Raw genomic sequence first — 20061 nt, 5'->3', positions numbered from 1 at the left:
ATAATAAATGGGCAATCCCAGTAATAAAATGTTTCTCTGACTCCCGTAAACTATTCTAGCAAATTAATCAAACCCAAGTAGGGGGTAGTTGGAACTTCCAACCTAGAGCTGATTGGTGAGACACACAGGTGACAACCTGGACTTATGACTGGCATCTGAATGGGGGAGGGGCGGCTTGTGGGACTGAGCCCTTCACCTGCCGGATCTGATGCTATCTCCATGTAGATAGTGTCAGAGTTGAGTGAAATTGTAGGACACTCAGTGGGTGTCAGGAAATTGCTTGGGAGTGCAGGGAAAAGACACACACATTGGAACTGGGTATCAGAATTATACCCTACTATTTAAAAGTGGTATAAAAATAAAAAAATATGGCAAAAGTCCCAAGAAATCTCAGGAAGGGAAGACATGGTGTTTTTAGTGTCTTGGTCACTGTCCCTAAGATGTGGTTTTTTTTGTTAAATCAACAAATAATTATTGAGTATACAAATGTTGATATTATTCTAAGCACTGGATATATATTAAAAAGAAAAACTAAAACACCCATTCCTACTCGTATGGCACTTATGGTCTAATGGTAGAACAAAGGTCAATGAGGGCTATGCAACAGAGACTAGAAAACAGGGAAAGTAGCTGGTTCATAGAGTTGGTGAAGGCTTCCCTGATGAGGTAACAATTGAGCTGCAACCCGAATGAGCTGTAGGAGTGAATCAGATGTGAAGTTAGAGGAAGCTAGCAGAACACAAGCAAAGACCTATGATGGGAGCGAGCATGGCAGAAGGAAGGAACTGAATAAAGCCTGTGTAGCTGGGGCAGGGCACAGCATTGAAACTGGGGCCATGCACAGGGGCCAGACCAGGCCAGACCACACTGTAGACCTTGTGGGAGTTTGCGAGTAACAGAGCAGATTCGAATTTTCAAGGACCCCTTTAGTGTACAGCGAGGAATGGGTTGGAAGGTAGCAAGAGTGGCAAGTGTAGACCAGATAACCCAGAAGAGCTTCTCCAAAGGCCAATCGCTGCCTTTTTAGCCAGCAGCCCCCTTCTTGCAGGTGCCCAGGAGCTCAAAAAGGAGCTTGGAGGGCCCACTGACAACACTTGGCCAGAAGAGTTTGGAGCTGGAGGAAGGGCCAAACTCAACTTAAAGAGTTGTTCTAAGGTTTTTGCTGGACTCATACTTTCCCTCCTCGCTTTCAAGTGAGACTCAAAACTCATGCCTTGCCATCCTGGTGACCACAAATGCATATTCTGTGTAGTTTGTTGTCCTGAGAAAAGGGAGTCCATTTTTTTCTCCTAAAGTAATACCATTTAGAGTCACTATGAAAAGTAGAGAAGGGACTGATAAAGAAGAATCAAGAGTCTTCAGAAGGTTCTGTGTTTGTGTTGGGAAAGAATGTTTCACCTCAGGCATGTGTGAGTTTAGCATAACAGCCTGGCGGGGGAGAAGAGCTGCATGACTGGCTTTCTGGCAGATTTCCAGAGGCTCCTATCTTCCTGGGTTTCCACTGCCAGTGTCTGGCTACAGCCCCCCAGGCCTGGGGCCAGGGAAGCATGTATTTTGGTGAAAGGGAACACAGCATTCCTCAGAGCTGAAGACTTCACTCAAAATCTTATTTGCATTTGCTCTGAGAAAAGCTTGGAGTTTTCTTGATCTGAGTCCAAAGGCAATGTATTCTGGAAAATATGAGAAAAAAATTTATGCCTAGCAACTAGAAGCCTCTAGAGAGGAAAAACAACATGTTTTTCTTTTTCTTTTTTCCTGAAGAAAGCTCCAGGAAGCAGGCTTGCAATCAATCTCTCCAGCATTCCTAAGCCCTTAGAGAATGCACACTAGTCATTTTATAGTTGCACAAGAAGTATCATTTCACCAGTACTAAATAAACACCACGAAACCTGGGTCTACATAAGATGTTAAAAGTTGCTTAGCAACAAAACTGGCTGTATTCCTTTTTTCCTCCCTACCTCCATTTGTTCAAATGAAACAAACAAGCAGCCACACTTTGCAACATGTTGGAGATCACAGCTGTGCGTCCAGGGGAAATGTTTCATGAGCCTGAGATCTGAGTCCCCAGGAGTGGAGGCCCTGACCTCAGTCTGAGCGATCAGGCTACACTTGCCTCAGACCCAGTTCTCATAGTACTTTGAAGAGATCCGTCTTCCTCGGGCCCAGGCAGTCTTCCCATCCTGCAAACTCCTGCAAAAAATATGCTGAAGGTCACAACAATGTGTATATACTTAACTACTCAACTATACACTTAAAAATGGTTAAGATGGTAAATTTTATGTGATTTTTTTTTTTACCATCATAACATGCCTAAGGTCACACAGCTAGGAAATGAGAGAGGTGGCACCAAATTCCCTGCTCTTACCCCTACCCCATACTACAATTCACCTTCAAGCTTAGTCTCTCACTTCATCTTATTTTAGTGCATGTCACAGCTCACACCATCACTGGTTTTTCTAGGTGCTTATTTATTTCTGTATTTGTTTATTATCTGCCCCTAACACTAAAACCAGGGATCATGGCCATCTCATTTCCTTCTGCAGCCTCAGCATCCAGGAGGGGTGGCTTAAACAATGGGAATCTCTTTTCCCACAGTTCTGAAGCTAGAAATCCAAGAACAAGGTATTGGCAGGATTGGACGCCCAGCCTGCAGTACTTTATGATGGAAGCCCTAGCAAACTCATACTGACGCCTTTGTAGTTCCACAAACGGAAGAAAAAGAATTTACTTAAAACTATAAAAATCATCTTTTCATAGTAAATATATTTTAACTCATCTATAACAGGTTTGGGACAGGTATCCCCCACTTGTCCAAAGTTTGCCTTACACCTCCTCGCTTGTACAAGAGACTTCCATTAGTACTTATTTTTGCAATCCAAAAGAAATCCAAAGAGGAGTTCTGCTTTTATGGAAAAAGGCCAACAGTGACAATAGCAGACAGCGAGCCTTGTAGGGGCAACACAGCCCGAGCAGCGAGAATGGCTCCACCGAGTTGCTCCCGGGGGGCTTTGCTCAACATCTCAGCATCACGCCATTTAGAGCTTTGAACCGTGTCTGTGAGCATCTGTGTTTTATCTTACTTAATTTTATGCATCTGTTAGTAAGACGTGTTACGAGGCATGAGAAAAATCTAGAAGAGGTTATTTTGGGGGTCTGGGAATGCTCAAAAATGTTTCTGTATAAATTAATGGTAATTTCTTCTTCGTCTTATGATATTTGGGCTCTGGAAGGTTTTATAGACATGTTCTACTTTCGGATAGTGGGAGAAGCCTCTATTTGGTATAAGTTTCTTACTTAAGGAATAACTTTCTGTTAACAAAAGATGTGCATTGGAGAGAAATTAGAAAATAAGCATAAGCAAAATGAAGAAAATAAAAATCACTCATTTATCCTCAACTTATATTCTAATGTAGCACCAACGATTTATCTTTGCAGATCTATACAGTAATGGTCCACAGTGTTCTAATGGATTATGGACTTTTCCTACATATTCTCAATGTGACTTTAGTCAAGTGTGACCAAGTCAGAACCTCCATGAGCTCACCTGTAAAATGGGAATAATAAGAATGGCCTCCCTGACCTGGAAAACCTGCCAAAATAAGTGTTTTGTGGTTTATCTAAGAATAATACAGAAAATATTGCTGATATTTTTGGTGAAGAAAATCAATTTTGTATAGTTTATTTCAACCTAAATAAAATGTGACTTTTGTTTAAAAAATAAAAAAAAAGAATGGCCTCCTTGGGTTTTTGTCAATTATATATAATCAAGTACTGTGTATACTGTGGGTATTGTGTAATATATATATAATCAGGTATTGTGTATAAAACACCTGACTAAGTGGCCACTAAGTAGGCAAACAAAAAATACTCTGTATATTTTTACATAGCCAGCTTGTATTTTACCAAATGCGCTTATTCTGCACATGCTATTTTTGCAATCTGGCTTTTCTCACGTTTGGCATAGTTTCATTACTAGCTATTTATTAAGTTTCATTTCTGGGTATATAAGTGCCCCACACATAAGAATGTTTTTTCCGGTCTCACTTGAACAGCCTTTCTTCAGGCCTCTTGGTAGAGAATTCCATGCCATTCTAAGACTGCTGGTCTTTTAGCAGGCTCCTTGTGTTTGGGAAAACTTCCAAAAGCAGTTGAGTTTGAGAACATGTTCAACTTTGAGACATCGCCAAGGCAGCAAAGAATAAACAGAACTGTTCCTGCTGACTCTGCATTTTGCTGCCAGATGCCTTGGTTAACGTGTGGGAAGAGGAAACAAAACGGAATTATGAAATGAAATGCTTGGGAGCCCACAAAACGATGGTAGCCGAGTGGATGTTCGCTCCTCGGGGGCTTTTAGCAGTGGCTTTAAGGGTCAGCTATGTCCCAAGCCCACGTGTCTGAGCCAGAGCGAGGCTGCCGCCGGATGGAGGAGGCCATCGGAGGAGACTCCAGTGGGGCTGCCAGCCAAGGGCACCAGGAAGCTGCCCCCCCCAGGGCACCTCTCTTGGCTCTCCCACCAAAAAGCAACCTCATTCACCAGAAATTCTGTCCACTGAGCTTTCCTAAAATGCAAAAACACATGAGACTATTTAAACCTGAAGTTCTTGGGATAAATGAGTTTCAAGTTCCTTCCTAAAGCAGGTCCTAATGGGGGAAGGGCCACAGCTGGAGAGAACACATGGCATGTGAGGGTAAGAAAGACACCCAGTTCCAGAGGGGAGGCTGGAAGTTAAGTCCTGCTTACCTCCAACTGGGGAAGGACCAGTCTAAGCTGTGCTGGGCCATAGGGTGGTGTGATTGGTACTCAAGGTCTCTCACGATTACCCTATAGTTATCATGAGGAAAAGTCTACCTTCGTCCTGGGCTTCAGGGTATCTCCCAAGGACGTGCAGACCGAGATGGCTTCCACATAGATAACAACTGCTTCTATCCAAGTGGCACTTTGTGGAGTGAGCTTCGGCTCTATAGAAAACACAAGACAGAGAGCACCGTGGGTGCCCGCCCATCAGCAGCAGTTCTTTCTTCCAGTAATTCCATCCCATCAAGTCAACTCAACAAATATTTGCCAGATGTCCCTTGGGAACAGGACACTGCATCAGGGTTGATCTGCCAAATGAAGGCAGCGGCCTGCATTTCGGAGCTCTCTCACGCAGCACTACCAGCCACTTAAAAACTGGAGGCTGCGGGCGCCTGGGTGGCTCAGTTGGTTAAGCGACTGCCTTCAGCTCAGGTCATGATCCTGGAGTCCCGGATCAAATCCCGCATTGGGCTCCCTGCTCAGCCAGGAGTCTGCTTCTCCCTCTGACCTTCCCCCCTCTCCTGCTCTCTCTCTCTCTCTAATAAATAAATAAAATCTTAAAAAAAAAAAAAACTGGAGGCTGCGAGGGAGTCAGCAACAGGAAGACTGGCCAAGGAACCCTCACCCTTGCTGCCACACCCAAAGGTCAACTGCTGTGCCCCTCTGCACTGAAAGGGAAGGAGTACTATGATACCACAGGCCGGCCCAGTAGGGATTTTCTGCCAACCAGCTTTTTTAACGACAAAGAAAGAATCTCTCTAAGGATAAACAATTTAACATGGATCTTTAAATAACCCTAAGAAACAGATGTGACTGTTTATTTCATAAGAGACATGAGAGATAGATTTTTTGGAACAGTATGTTCAAGAATGTGGGCCATTGGCAAAATATTGCTGCAGCTGGTCACATACATTTTAATGCATTTTTTTTCTGCTTGTTTTTCTACAGTTTGGAAGCACAGAAAGTTGTCAACATAAACTTTATGCTATGAAGATGGCCCCAGTAGAACCCTTAAAATGACACAATTCCCAGAGTATTCCTCACAAGCACAACTAAGCAATCTTACTCATTTTTTTAAGGATGCCTGAAGACATGAGCCCATTTCTTCATGTGAAAAAAATGTACATTGCCCTGGCCAAATGGATCACAATGCCTCCCAAGGCTACAGTCTCCTTCTAAAGGAAACTGCTCCAGGCCATTGATCCCAATTCAGGCTACCCATTAGAATCCCTGGAGAGCTTTGAAAACATGTCATTATCTAAGCCCCACTCCCACAATCTAATTCCAAAATTCTAATTAATCTTGGATGGGGTCTAGTTTCTAAAGCCATCACAGAAGATTCTGTTTTGCAGACTAGATTGAGAACCACTGTTCTAGACCATTCCATAAGCTGGAGTGACCAAGCTAAATACAATCCCGCACTTCCTCCTCCATATGCAATTGATTGGACCAATGTATAACACTTGGCCCAAGGACAGCCAATACCCAAGTTGGCCTGGGTCCTTTGAAGTGGCCTGGGTTGGGATCTCTAAGACCAACCCCATAGTTAGAGATTTGCTAGGAGAACTCATGGAATCCAGCACATAGGTGGACTCACAGCTAGGATTTATTGCAGTGACAGTAAGGATACACCATCAGATCACAATGGAAAAGGACACAGACAGAATCTAGAGAAATCCATGCACAGGCCTATGTTCTCCTTCTGTGAGGAGACACACATGAGCATGCTACTCTCTCCAGCACTGAAAAATGCAGTAACATGTGTATGGTGTTTCTGACCAGGAAAGCTCATTAGAGACAGAGCATTCAACATTTTTACTGGGGGCTGGTCACATCTGCACTCTGCCTATCACCTTCCAAATTCCTGACTCCCAGAAGGAAAGCAGGTATTCAGCATAAATCACATTGTTTATGCAAACAGTCTAGGCACGGAGAACCACCCTTATCAGTTATGAGAATGGTGGAAACACCCAGACACCAGCCAAGGGCCAATCTTGTAAGCCGGCCCTTCTAGAGACAGTCTCGGGCCTGCTGTGTTAACTCCTTTCTGGACACAGTCCAAAACAGAAGTGATAATGCTTTAGCTGGACTGATAAATTCTGTCTCAGTAATATGACTTGGGAAACAAGAATAGCCTCAGACTGTTGAGTTTTAGGGGAGAAATAACCAGACACAAAGAAAAACAAAGATAAGGGCATGGCTGAGTCACAGTGGTGGCAACACTCTAGTGAAGAGAACGAAGTCCAGTGCTGAGGGTTCAACAAGATAACTCAGCTATTCAAACTCTGTTGGTTCTTCTGTTTCCCAAATGTTGTTCCTCTTCTCTCCCTGAAACCTATCACCCCAACCTCTCCTGATTTTCCATGTGTTTTTTTGTGTCCCTTAGAGTCACTTTATAAGTTGATCCTCTCTACTTGTGGTTCATCCTCTCTATAAACCTCACTCAGCCAGAGTAAGTCTTGTTAGCTCTTTTAGTTAAAAGATATTAAGCCCACTCATGGCATGATGCTGACCCAGGACCACCTCAGTCATAGGCAAAGAAAGAGCAACTACCACCAACTTCAAAGAAGAGGGGAACAGCCATGTGAGTTCATCACCCAGACTAGGCTTCACAAAGCCACAGCTATCATTCTTGGCAACATGCTGCCTTCTACATCAGTTGGACTTTTGGCTGAATTTGTTGATACCTTTGCAGAAATGATTTTGAAGTTTTGGGCGTATAGACCATGAAGACTCGGTCTTCATAGGCCCAGAATTAAAACAACTGATTGAGAACTGTAGAAAAGTTCCTAGTTCTACAAACTTCTATCTATGTCTGCTTATATCTTAGTTTCACCCACTTAATGTTTAGCTGAACATGTCTATGGACTTCAAAATATTTTTTAAGTAAGCTGTATGCCCAACATGGGGCTTGAACTCATGACCCCAAGATCAAGAGTCACATACTCTACTGAGTGAGCCAGCCAGGAACCCCTCAAAATCTTTTTAAACAGGGAAATAATCATATATATATTTAGTTCAGATGCTGTGAAATTCAGCCTTTTAGGTCAAAGGAGTAAGTCCTTCCTCTATCCGAGGAATACTAGTTTATTCCTTTTCATCCCTCAGTCCATCTTCCCAGTGCTAACACTTTCTGTCACCATTATATATCCCTTCTATCATCAGTGGTTATTGATTCAAATAAATGTTAGAATCTTAGACTTGGAAGAGACATTACAAATCATTTGAAATTCAATCCTCTGGGGCACCTGGGTGGCTCAGTCAGTTAAGCGGCTACCTTCAGCTCAGGTCAAAATCCCAGGGTCCTGGGATCGAGCCCCACATCAGGCTCCTTGCTCAGTGGGGAGCCTGCTTCTCCCTCTCAATCTCTCTCTCTGCCTCTCTCTCTCTCTGCCTCTCTCTCTCTCTCTGTGTCAAATAAATAAATAAAATCTTCAAAAAAGAAAAAAAGATATTCAATCCTCTGGTTTTAAAGATGAAAAGCTGTCGGCCCAGCAAGACTTATAGACTTACCCAAGGTCTCACAGATGGCTTGAACCAAAGAAGAATTAGAACTCTAATCTCCTGACTCACAGGAGATTTAATTTATTGCCACTCTAGGGCTCTTCATCCTGTTTTTTTCCTGTGCAATAAAATTTAGGTCCAAAACTATGGGTAATTTCTGGCTCTTTCTGCAGTGTTTATTTTTTCAAAGTCTGTTGTCATTCCCAGAAAATATTAACATTCACAAGGCTGTGGATCTGTGATTGTGCAATAAGTAAATAATACTTCATTCTCCAGTGTGTTATCGTTTACTGACTAAGATCACATGTTCCTAAAGAAGACAGTCTCAAATTTTGTTTTTTTGAGTCTCTAAGAATAAGTCAGCACAATGTGTTATTTGCTGGAGTTACGCTTAAAAGAGAATTTAACCTTTACTCACTCATTTACTTTTAAGACTATGTCGAGTGACAGTATTCAACTCCAAGAAGGTAAATGTTAACCTGCATAACAACTTTACTTGGAAGTTAGGCATCAGTTAATCTATTAGTAATCAATGAAGAAGAACTTAGTTAACCACTATTAAAATCCCAACACTGTTCCAGGGTTAGGTATGATAGAGAGAGGCAAAGCAATATAAACTAAGATACTCTCAGAACATTTAAATGCAGAAAAACATCAATAATATGACAAGAAATATTTAAAATAATAAGCACTTATATCATAGGGTAAATCTTACAATGTCACAAGAACTCAAGGATGAGAGAGATCAGCAGATACAGAGCAAGTCCAATTCATATTTTAATATTTTCTGACTTGGAAGTTGTTAGAATAGAGCCCCTGAGGTGTAGAAGAAAGCAAGCCATCATTGGTATCCATCTGATTTTTATCTCTAATTCTTTCATGCATATAATGAGTGTTGATTGAGCACATTTTTATGCTAACAATTTGCTAGCCATTGCAAAGGATCCAACCATGGGCATATTGCTGAAACTCTTAAGGCCTCAGTTTCCTCATCAGTGAAATATGAGAAGTGGACCAGATAATACTAGGTCCCTTCTAGTTTTTATGTTCTGTGAGTCTAAAATCTCCAAGATGAAGAAAGAATTCTTGCTAAGTTCTTACAATCTATTGGAAGCTATAGGATTTGTGTGCGTGAGATATTTAAATAGGAATATCCAATTTTCAGGGGTTCTAGACTTTTTTGTCCTCCTAATACACAGGAGGGTTATAACCTATTTCCTTCAGTACCTCGGTCAGTACACCTCACAGTGGCTCAGCCACCTCTTTACACAATTAGGAATCACTGAACTCAATGTTCGAATGAATGGAATAGTTGACAGAGGGACTAATGAGCAGAAATGGTAAAAAATAAATAAATAAATAAAAACTTTTCTTCTTTCATTCAAGAGAGACTCAAATACTTACCATGTTCCAGTCATTGTGCTAAGTACTACAGATTAAAAACAAACAAACCAGAAACACAGCCCTTAAGGGACATGGAGCATTGTAGCCCAGATCAACTATAGGTCACGATAGACTACACATATCAGAAAACCTGATGGGCTTAAACACTAAACACCATCGGAGGATGTAACTAAGATCCTAAAAGTACAGCAGGTATCGTAGTTGATTTCATCTAGGGACTCCAGCTAGTTGGTTTCAAAGAAATTTGGTTCAAGCTTCCCGGTTCCCCCACTGACTAGCAATGGTAATAAAGCACTTAGCCCATTTATTTTTATCCAGCGTAATAATTAAACTAGTTAACTATGTGCAATAGTGAAGATTTTTCTTAGGGGCGCCTGGGTGGCTCACTCATTAAGCATCCGCCTTCAGCTCAGCTCATGATCCCAGGGTCTTGGGATCGAGCCCCGAGTCAGCAAGGAGCCTGCTTCTCCCTCTCTTCCCCACTTGTACTCTCTCTCTCCTTCTCTCTCTCTCTCTCAGATAAATAAATTAAATAAATAAAAAGAAAAGCTTGGCTGAGAAAGGAAGACAAAATAAAAAGGTGGTAGCTGGAAGAAGACCTTGGGATAACATTGGGATTACAGAGATAAAACTTTTTATTTTGAAAGAAAAGAAACCCGAATATTTGTACCTCCTGTGAGGTAAGCTCTAGTAGAGTCAAAGAAGTTGAAAATACAAGAGAAAAAGAGAATACTGAACATTGCAGAGACAGATGCTGAACACAGGTGCAGGAATTTGCCTTGAGCAAATGACATGAAGAAGAGGATTTTAATTATTTCATTTTATTAAATGCTCACTCTGCCAGGCACCAGGCATGTTATCTTATTTTATCTTCACAACGAACGTAAGAGGCACATATTCTTTTTATCTCCATTCAGCACCCTCTGTTCAAGTCTAAAACTGAGGTTTGGAAATTGTTAAATAACATCTGGTAGGAATAGAACACAAATGTGAACCTGAGTTTCATACCAAAATCTACATCCTAATACCTATGTAAACAGAGGTAAAGAAATGAGAAGATGTACAAGTACTGAAACATCTGTAGGTGACGGGATAGGAATCTGTGCAAGTTTATGTTGGTTAGACTCTGCATTCGCGAGAGGGCGGAGCAAGATGGCGGAGGAGTAGGAGACCTGGATTTTGTCTGATCTCAGGAATTCAGCTGAATAGGGATCAAACCATTCTGAACACCTACAAACTCAACAGGAGACCGAAGAAGAGAGTACCAACAACTCTCTGAACAGAGAAGCGACCACTTACTGGAAGGTAGGACGTGCGGAGAAGTGAATCCGAGGCGATATTCGGGAGGATAGACGGCGGGGGAGGGGCCTCCGCCGGCCGCTTCTGGCAAGTGCTAGAGCCGCGGAGCACAAAATCGGACCTTTTAGAGGTCAGCTCCGCTGAGGGACGTCGCTCCAGTGGCTAAGCGGGGGGTGGAATCCTCCCGGGACAGTGTGCTCTCAGGACCCTCAGGGTCACAGAAAGACCCGGGGTGCCTGAGTGCGCCAGAGCTCCCAGGTATCGGAGCGGGGAAGCCGGCTGCAGAGACGGAGCCGAGGCGCGGGCTCTCAGCTCGGGGTTGCCATAAACTGTGATCTGCGGCCCAGTCGGGCCACTGCGCCTCCAGCAGGGACCCAACAAGAGGCAGATCCGGGGAGACTCCCCTTCCTCCCCCGGGAGGAGCAGCGCGGGAGCGCACCGCAGGGATCTGCTGGGTTTAGAGACTCCACACGGGGTTGGGTGCCAGAGATAGAAACGCTCGGTCACAGGCCGGCTGAGCACGGAGTGTGGCCGGAGACCGGGGACACACTGCTTTTCTCTGGGGGCGCACTGAGGAGCGGGGCCCCAAGTTCTCAGCTCCTCCAAGTGGAGATTGGGAGGCCACCATTGTCGCCCTGGTCCTCCAAAGCTGTACCAGAGCTTGCAGGGAACAAAAGCTCCTGAGAGCAAACCCGAGCAGCTTGCTTAGCCCGGACCGAAAAGGGCGGGGCAATTCCGCCTCCGGCAAAGACATTTGGGAACCACGGCAACAGGCCCCTCCCTGAGAAGATCAGCACAAACAGCCAGCAAGCCAAGACCAAGTTTACTGATCAAGGAGAACGGGAGAACTCCAGAGCTAGGGGAATACTGCACATAGAATTCATGGCTTTTTTTTACCACGATTCATTAGTTTTTCAAAGTTAATTTTTTTAACTGTTTTTTTTATTTTTCTTTTTCCCTTTTTCAACCAACATCTTATCAATCCCTTTTTTTAAAAAAACATTTTTTATTTTACATTTTAGAGTCATATTTTATCCCTTCATAGTAGTTACCCTTATTTTTGGCATATAAGTTGTTCTCTCTTTAAAATTTTGAGATACAGTTTCTTCTAACAGATCAAAATATACCCTAAATCACTGGTGTATGGCTTTGTTCTAGTCTCCTGCCTGATCACATTCTCTCCCTTTTTTTTTTAATTTTCTTCTTTCTTTTTTCAAACAACTTCTTATCGTATCAATTCCTTTTATAAAATCTTTTATAATTTTCATCTTTATAGTCATCTTCCATCCCTTCATTGTATCAACCCTTATTTTGTACATATATAAGTCTTTCTTCCTTTAAAATTTTAGGAGGCACTTTTTTCTAACAGACCAAAATACGCCCCAAATCTAGTATGAGGCACTGATCTATGCACTAGCCTGATCATATTTGGTCACATTCGGGTTTTTTTTTTTTGTATTGTTCTGTTTTTGTTTTTATCTTTTTCTTTTTGTTTTTCTTTCTTTCTTTCTTTCTTTTCTCTTTCTTTTTTCTTTCTTTCCCTTTCTTTTCCCCTGGTTTCAGGTCTTTTCTGATTTGTATGGAGTATATTTGCTGGGGACGTTGTTAACCTGTTAGCATTTTGTTCTCTCATTCATCTATTCTCCTCTGGACAAAATGACAAGATGAAAAAAATCACCTCAGCAAAAAGAACAAGAGGTAGTACCGTCAGCCAGGGACCTACTCAATACGGACATTAGTACGATGTTGGACCTAGAGTTCAGAATCATGACTTTAAAGATAGTAGCTGGGCTTGAAAAAAGCATGGAAGTTATTAGAGAAACCCTTTCTGGAGAAATAAAAGAACTAAAATCTAACCAAGTCGAAATCAAAAAGGCTATTAATGAGGTGCAATCAAAAATGGGGGCACTAACTGCTAGGATAAATGAGGCAGAAGAGAGAATCAATGATATAGAAGACCAAATGATGGAAAATAAAGAGGCTGAGAAAAAGAGAGAGAAACAACTACAGGATCACGAGGGGAGAATTCGAGAGATAAGCGATACGATAAGATGAAACAACATTAGAATAATTGGGATCCCAGAAGAAGAAGAAAGAGAGAGAGGGGTAGAAGGTATATTGGAGCAAATAATAGCAGAGAACTTCCCTAATGGGAGGAAGGAAACAGGCATCAAAATCCAGGAGGCACAGAGAACCCCTCTCAAAATCAATAAAAATAGGTCAACACCCCGACATCTAATAGTAAAACTTATGAGTCTCAGAGACAAAGAGAAAATCCTGAAAGCAGCTCAGGAGAAGAGATATGTAACCTACAATGGTAGAAATATTAGATTGGCAACGGACCTATCCACAGAGACCTGGCAGGCCAGAAAGGACTGGCATGATATCTTCAGAGCACTAAACGAGAAAAATATGCAGCCAAGAATATTATATCCAGCTAGGCTCTCATTGAAAATTGAAGGAGAGATAAAAAGCTTCCAGGACAAACAAAAACTAAAGGAATTTGCAAACATGAAACCAGCCGTCCAAGAAATATTGAAAGGGGTCCTCTAAGCAAAGAGAGAGCCTAAAAGCAGCACAGATCAGAAAGGAACAGAGACAATATACAGTAACAGTCACCTTACAGGCAATACAATGGCACTAAATTCATACCTTTCAATAGTTACCCTGAATGTAAATGGGCTAAATGCCCCAATCAAAAGACACAGGCTATCAGATTGGATTAAAAAACAAGACCCATCGATATGCTGTCTGCAAGAGACTCATTTTAGACCCAAAGACACCCCCAGATTGAAAGTGAGGGGGTGGAAAACCATTTACCATGCTAATGGACACCAAAAGAAAGCTGGGGTGGCAATCTTTATATCACACAAATTAGATTTTAAAACAAAAACTGTAATAAGAGATGAGGAAGGACACTATATCCTACTTAAAGGGTCTATCCAACAAGAAGATCTAACAATTGTAAATATCTATGCCCCTAACATGGGAGCAGCCAATTATATAAGGCAATTAATAACAAAAGTGAAGAAACACATTGACAATAATACAATAATAGGGGGGGACTTTAACACCCCCGACTGAAATGGACAGATCATCTAAGCAAAAGATCAAGGAAATAAAGACTTTAAATGACACACTGGACCAAATGGACTTCACAGATATATTCAGAACATTCCATCCCAAAGCAACGGAATACACATTCTTCTCTAGTGCCCATGGAACATTCTCCAGAATTGATCACATCCTAGGTCACAAATCAGGTCTCAACCGGTACCAAAAGATTGGGATTATTCCCTGCATATTTTCAGACCACAATGCTTTGAAACTAGAACTCAATCAGAAGAAGAAAGTCAGAAAGAACTCAAATACATGGAGGCTAAAGAGCATCCTACTAAAGAATGAATGGGTCAACCAGGAAATTAAAGAAGAATTAAAAAAATTCATGGAAACCAATGAAAATGAAAACACAACTGTTCAAAATCTTTGGGATGCAGCAAAGGCAGTCCTGAAAGGAAAGTATATAGCAATACAAACCTTTCTCAAGAAACAAGAAAGGTCTCAAATACACAACCTAACCCTACACCTAAAGGAGCTGGAGAAAGAACAGCAAATAAAGCCTAAGCCAAGCAGGAGAAGAGAAATAATAAAGATCAGAGCAGAAATCAATGAACTAGAAACCAAAAGAACAGTAGAACAGATCAACGAAACTAGGAGCTGGTTCTTTGAAAGAATTAACAAGATTGATAAACCCCTGGCCAGACTTATCAAAAAGAAAAGAGAAATGACCCAAATCAACAAAATCATGAATGAAAGAGGAGAGATCACAACCAACACCAAAGAAATACAAACAATTATAAGAACATATTATGAGCAACTCTATGCCAGCAAATTAGATAACCTGGAAGAAATGGGTGCATTCCTAGAGATGTATCAACTACCAAAATTGAACCAGGAAGAAATAGAAAACCTGAACAGACCTATAACCACTAAGGAAATTGAAGCAGTCATCAAAAATCTCCCAACAAACAAAAGCCCAGGACCAGATGGCTTCCCAGGGGAATTCTTTCAGACATTTAAAGAATTAATACCTATTCTCCTGACACTGTTCCAAAAAATAGAAATGGAAGGAAAACTTCCAAACTCATTTTATCAGGCCACCATTACGATGATCCCAAAACCAGACAAAGACCCCATCAAAAAGGAGAATTATAGACCAATATCCTTGATGAACATGGATGCAAAAATTCTCACCAAAATACTAGCCAATAGGATCCAACAGTACATTAAAAGGATTATTCACCATGACCAAATGGGATTTATCCCTGGGCTGCAAGGCTGGTTCAACATCCGCAAATCAATCAACGTGATACAATACATTAACAAAAGAAAGAACAAGAATCATATGATCCTCTCAATAAATGCAGAAAAAGCATTTGACAAAGTACAGCATCCTTTCTTGATCAAAACTCTTCAGAGTATAGGGATAGAGGGTACATACCTCAATATCATAAAAGCCATCTATGAAAAACCTACAGCGAATATCATTCTCAATGGGGAAAAGCTGAGAGCTTTTCCCCTACTTTTCCCCTAAGGTCAGGAACGCGACAGAGATGTCCACTATCACCACTGCTATTCAACATAGTATTAGAAGTCCTAGCCACAGCAATCAGACAACAAAAAGAAATCAAAGGCATCCAAATCAGCAAAGAGGAAGTCAAACTCTCACTCTTTGCAGATGATATGATACTGTATGTGGAAAACCTAAAAGACTCCACCCCACAACTGCTAGAACTCATACAGGAATTCAGTAAAGTAGCAGGATATAAAATCAATGCACAGAAATCAGTGGCATTCCTATATACCAACAACAAGACAGAAGAGAGAGAAATCAAGGAGTCGATCCCATTTACAATTGCACCCAAAACCATAAGATACCTAGGAATAAATTTAACCAAAGAGGCAAAGGATCTGTACTCAGAAAACTATAAAATACTCATGAAAGAAATCGAAGAAGACACAAAGAAATGGAAAAACGTTCCGTGCTCATGGATTGGAAGAACAAACATTGTGAAGATGTCAATGCTACCTAGAGCAATCTACACATTCAATGCAATCCCCATCAAAATACCATCCACTTTTTTCAAAGAAATGGAACAAATAATCCTAAAATTTGTATGGAACCAGAAGAGACCCCGAATAGCCAGAGGAATATTGAAAAAGAAAAGCAAAGCTGGCAGCATCACAATTCCGGACTTCCAGCTCTATTACAAAGCTGTCATCATCAAGACAGTATGGTACTGGCACAAAAACAGACACATAGATCAATGGAACAGAATAGAGAGCCCAGAAATGGACCCTCAACTCTACGGTCAACTCATCTTTGACAAAGCAGGAAAGAATGTCCAATGGAAAAAAGACAGTCTCTTCAACAAATGGTGTTGGGAAAATTGGACAGCCACATGCAGAAGAATGAAACTGGACCATTTCCTTACACCACACACAAAAATAGACTCCAAATGGTTGAAAGACCTAAATGTGAGACAGGAGTCCATCAAAATCCTAAAGGAGAACACAGGTAGCAACCTCTTCGACCTCAGCCTTAGCAACTTCTTCCTAGACACATCGCCAAAGGCAAGGGAAGCAAGGGCAAAAATGAACTATTGGGATTTCATCAAGATAAAAAGCTTTTGCACAGCAAAAGAAACAGTCCACAAAACCAAAAGACAACCGACAGAATGGGAGAAAATATTTGCAAACGACATCAGATAAAGGGCTAGTATCCAAAATCTATAAAGAACTTATCAAACTCAACACCCAAAGAACAAATAATCCAATCAAATGGGCAGAAGACATGAACAGACATTTTTCCAAAGAAGACATCCAAATGGCCAATAGACACATAAAAAAGTGCTCAACATCGCTCGGCATCAGGGAAATCCAAATCAAAACCTCAATGAGATACCACCTCACACCAGTCAGAATGGCTAAAATTAACAAGTCAGAAAACGACAGATGTTGGCGGGGATGTGGAGAAAGGGGAACCCTCCTACACTGTTGGTGGGAATGCAAGCTGGTACAGCCACTCTGGAAAACAGTATGGAGGTTCCTCAAACAGTTGAAAATAGAGCTACCATACGATCCAGCAATTGCACTACTGGGTATTTACCACAAAGATACAAATGTAGGGATCCGAAGGGGTACGTGCACCCCAATGTTTATAGCAGCAATGTCCACAATAGCCAAACTGGAAAGAGCCAAGATGTCCATTGACAGATGAATGAATAAAGAAGAGGTGGTATATATACACAATGGAATATTATGCAGCCATCAAAAGGAATGAGATCTTGCCATTTGCAATGACGTGGATGGAACTGGAGGGTGTTATGCTGAGTGAAATAAGTCAATCAGAGAAAGACATGTATCATATGACCTCACTGATTTGAGGAATTCTTAATCTCAGGAAACAAACTGAGTGTTGCTGGAGTGGTGGGGGTGGGAGGGATGGGGTGGCTGGGTGATAGACATGGGGTAGAGTATGTGCTATGATGAGCGCTGTGAATTGTGCAAGACTTTTGAATCACAGACCTGTACTTCTGAAACAAATAATGCAACATATGTTAAGAAAAAAGAAAAAGAAGAAGATAGCAGGAGGGGAAGAATGAAGGGGAGTAAGTCGGAGGGGGAGACAAACCATGAGAGATGATGAACTCTGAAAAACAAACTGAGGGTTCTAGAGGGGAGGAGAGTGGGGGGATGAGTTAGCCTGGTGATGGGTATTAAAGAGGGCACATTCTGCGTGGAGCACTGGGTGTTATGCACAAACAATGAATCATGGAACACTACATCAAGAACTAATGATGCAATGTATGGTTATTAACATAACAATAAAAAATTTTTAAAAAAAGAATCCGTATTCGCCATGAAGTATACGAAATTAACTACAGAGACAGAGGAGTTAGGACAAGGCCTACAGAAAAGGAATCAAATGGCTGGGGGATGGGGGGATGCAATATTCAACGAGAATTTTCCAGAATCAATGAAAGACTTACATTTTCAGATTGAAGAATCACAATGAAACTAAATTAAATAAGTAAAAATGAATCCACACCTAGACTCGTCTGAGTAAAACTGCAGAACATGGTTGATAACGAGATAGACCTTAACAGTAATCAGAACAAAAAGACAGATAATCTACAAAGTAACAATCAGACTAAAGTAGACTTCTCAACAGAAAAAAAACTAAGTCCACAAAATAGAGAGCGTGCTGAGGAAACATGTCAGCTACATTACCATCCAAGTGGAGGAAGAAAATTGAATAAAGAAAGTCTGAGTATGTGTGCCATACACAATGACTGGCATACTTTTTCAAATAGTTCTTGAAGGGACCCCTGAAGGATGTACTTTGGGAAAAGGAACTGAAACAGAAAGAGTAGGGATCAAAGAGTCAGGTAAGTATTCAGGTAAATACTCATTGGCTCTTTGAAACAAGAATGATGACTGAAGAGGGGGATTTAAATGAGGTAAAATTAAAATATTAAACAAAAAAATGGAAGGTGGGAAGGTTTTGTTCTAAATTCTTTGTTCGAGAGAATTCTAAAGTCATTGTTTTGACTCTTCGGAGGATTTTGTTAACCTAAGAGTAACCATTATAGAAATAAAATTACAATCTCTAATTTCAAAGTGAGAGAACTTTAAAATCATGGTTGGATGTGACTAATTATAGGTGTGATTAATTTCTATAGACAAAAAGAAGGATTGGGCGCCTGGGTGGCTGTCAGTTAAGGGTCTGCCATCCGCTGCGGTCATGATGCCAGGGTCCTGAGATCGAGTCCCGCATTGGACTCTCTGCTCAGCGGGGAGTCTGCTTCTCCCTCTGTCCCTCCCCACCCCACACTCCTGTGCTCTCTCGTGCATGCTCTCTCTCAAATAAATAAATAAAATCTTTAAAAAAAAGGATCTACAGGAAATATGACAAAATATTAATATTTGTTAGCTCCATAGGTATGTGTCTAAAAATTACAATTAAGTTGTTTTTGGTTTGTTTTTTGTTTTTTGTGTTTTTTTGTGAAGAGTAAGATTCTGGTGCTTTTAATTGACAGTTTTTACTCAATCACATACTCCATAATCACTGAACCTTCACTGAATAAGGAGGCTAAGCTAGCAGAACTCAGTTTTGTCTAGGCGGGGCCTTCTCTCCTGCAGAAGCAGAAGTAGAGGATATTTTCCTTTCTGTTTCTGTAAGCACCGCGTCCTTGAAGGCCATTTGAACTTTGAGCAGGTGCACCAACCTCCCAGCAACAGTCCTAGCCCGTCCCACCAGTTCCCAGTGACCACCATGCTCTAGTTGGTAATTATCACTTAGATTCTCCTGGAAGAGTAATCTTAGCCTTTCAAAGTCCTTTCCAAGTCTCTGTCAGTCTACATGTATAATGTTCATAGTCTAATTGGGCAATTGTCATAAACTGATACAGGTATGTCACCATGATCACAGTCATGCTTTATATCGGTTATAAAGATAGATGATCGCCGGAGCCGAGCCCAGCTGATCAGGACGATCACAGACATGCTGCTTGCCGTCTTTGCCAATGTGCTGGGTGTGTCCTCATCCCAAGACTGGTCTGGCCCCAACATGTGACCAAGATGAATAATCCATTAGCGGAACAACGAGACCTATTCAATATCCAAGCTAGTTTTGAGTTCTGCTAAAACAGAAATCAAACTATTCTCATTGCAGTACTGGCTTAGAGGAGAAAAGCAATTTATTTAAAACAAGCTCTTCAAAACTTCATCTGGACCTCTTTTAAGGAAAAATAATTTACAGATTTCCACTACTGACATAACTTACTTTCACTGTAGTGATATATTCTCTCCCTTTTCTTTTTTCTGGTGCTCACAGCTTACTGAGATTCTTAGATCTTGAGTTTCTGTTTTTTTTAAATCAAATTTGGAAAAATTTCAGCGATCATTTATTTTTTGATCTCCCCTCCCACCCCAGTTAATCCAGTAACATATAATTAGGTTACTTGGAGTTGTTCCATAGCTCACTGATACTCTGT

General features: G+C 41.2%; 1 long non-coding RNA gene across 2 annotated transcripts; it reads right to left on the bottom strand.

Moving 5' to 3' along the window:
• Window positions 1-489: 489 nt before the first annotated feature.
• On the bottom strand, window positions 490-8434 carry LOC113929581. 2 transcript variants are annotated; one of them, XR_003522248.1, is made up of 4 exons: window positions 8309-8408; window positions 4850-4959; window positions 1959-2190; window positions 490-1670 (listed from the first exon to the last, which is right to left on the bottom strand). It is a non-coding gene; the product is annotated as an uncharacterized LOC113929581 (long non-coding RNA). The 2 variants fall into 2 exon arrangements; XR_003522249.1 differs by lacking the exon at window positions 4850-4959 and having other exon boundaries at window positions 8309-8434.
• Between the last annotated feature and the right edge of the window lie 11627 nt (window positions 8435-20061).

This window comes from Zalophus californianus, chromosome 5 (genome assembly GCF_009762305.2).
Source record: "Zalophus californianus isolate mZalCal1 chromosome 5, mZalCal1.pri.v2, whole genome shotgun sequence".
Lineage (NCBI taxonomy): Eukaryota > Metazoa > Chordata > Mammalia > Carnivora > Otariidae > Zalophus > Zalophus californianus.
This window is presented reverse-complemented; position numbering and strand designations above follow the sequence as displayed.